Consider the following 2,088-nt stretch of genomic DNA (forward strand, 5'->3'; position numbering starts at 1 on the left):
GGACAAAAAGAATATTGAATAAAGAATGTTAGGAAAATATTTGATAAATATGTCCATATCAAAGAAAATGTTAGGGTAGATGCCCTAAAAAATAAAGGAAAAATAAAATGTTAGGTTAGACAGAAAAGAAAAAGAAATAAACTTCGAAAGTGTTGCAAATCTAAATGCCACTACTTTGTTCTAAATTCAGTTTGAAAAATAATAGATGTGTGCAGTTTGTTTAGAAGCCACACTAGGTTATTCTATCCAATTATACAGTTGCATCATAATTGGATTTGTTCTCATAGGTAGAAAATAAATTGGCTCAATAGTTTAATCTGAGCCAATGGAAGAAATAAGGTATAGAGATAGATTGTTCATAAAAAGAAAATATTGAGTTGCTAGTTCAAATGCACTTTGGAAGGATAAGTAAAAATGTTAGGAATAGAAGGGTAGGTAGAAATTGAAGGTTTGAAATGCTGAAATGGTTATTTCCTAAAGGATCATATCGCATCGGATTCATAAGTGAATGAACCATTAGGCGGAAGAAAGTGCAATGTGCGATAATGTTGTCAACCGTTGGATGACTGTTGATTCCTGACTGTAGGATCATATCGCATTGCATCATTCATAAGTGAATGAACCATTGGGTGGAAGAAAGTGTGATTTGCGATATGCTATCACTTCATTCACTAAATCACCCAGACCCACAACCACCACTACATGTCACGTCTCACTTCATTAAGCTCTGCTCGATCATATTAAACCCATCATTAACCTTAAATAAACCCATACCGCCAAGGTTTAAAGAATTGGGCCTCTCCTTAAGCCCATGCTTTATCTCCCACTCACTTTCCTCACCCGACTACTGTTAGATCAACTTCCGCCTAAACCAATGCTCCACATCCATATCAGTCGTGCCTGATGGCTGAACAATAGCCATCTAATAAAGTTGCTTTCCCCAACCCCCCTTGAGGCTACATGTCATGTGCTGGGTAGATCGGGTGACCCCTCCTCAAAACTACCTTCACCTCATAAGCAGTGCGATGACCCTTAATACTGCCTCCCCGCCAACCCAATAAACCACCTATTATCCGTAAATATGAAAATTCATGCCATATTCAAAAAATTGCCTGTTACATTTTAAAACCTCGAAAACCTTCGTTTTCGTGCCTTTCACCCATTTCACAAATAAAATCCATTAAACCCTCCAGTGCCACCCTGAACCTCTGTGACGCAATTTCACCTCCATTTACATTCAAAATGCTGCCACAACTCTTTCCTCAGGCATCCCTGTGCAAACAAAGCCATCAATTTCTTTTCCTGTCAGCCCTACATTTTCTTAATTATTGTTGTGTTTTTTAGGTAATCAACCGAAGACTAGAGCTTGGATAAACAGTTTTGATACTAGTCGCAGAACCTGTTTACTCCAAGACTCAACAAGAAACCTATTGAAAAGCCTATATTCATAAGAAGACCATTACACACAGAGCCGAGAGGAAAACATTCACACAGAGCCTTGACTGTTAAAATAGAGGAACCAGACAGAGTATAAAGCATTAAAGAAACAGTTGAAACTACCATCATCTGAGTATCCAATGGCCAAAGAAATCACGGATTATGTCAAGAAGTTAACAGAGGTAGGCACCCATTCAGCTTTAGTAGCCAATATCGAAGGATCAGTGACAATAGCTCTCATATTAGAAAACACTCAGGGATTCTTTCTTCATCCTGCATGAAATCAAGCATATATTTTTGGTAAAGCCCACTTTTACTAAATACACCGAGATGGATGAAATTTACAGGAGGATAACAAAGATTTCTATCCCAGATAAGAAATGTTGGGAAGAATTAACAGATTTACTTGATTAAGGATTATTGAACAACATTCAGCTTTTGAGGGAAAAATGATCCAACTTCAACCACTTTTCAACTTTTTCAGCGATAGTCATCAAACAACGCACCACCAAAGAAGTGCCAGATCATTAGACAGTCTTATTTTTGATTGTGTAAATAATATATTTATGTAAAAGCGGTTTAGGAGATTTTTCGTACTACTGTTGTATAAATAACTCTCTTTGTGAGTTATCATGGGTTGCACCCTTGAAG

The sequence above is a fragment of the Pinus tabuliformis genome, chromosome 8 (genome assembly GCF_031772625.1).
Source record: "Pinus tabuliformis cultivar Carrire ecotype Pingquan chromosome 8, CPIR1, whole genome shotgun sequence".
Classification (NCBI taxonomy): Eukaryota; Viridiplantae; Streptophyta; class Pinopsida; order Pinales; family Pinaceae; genus Pinus; species Pinus tabuliformis.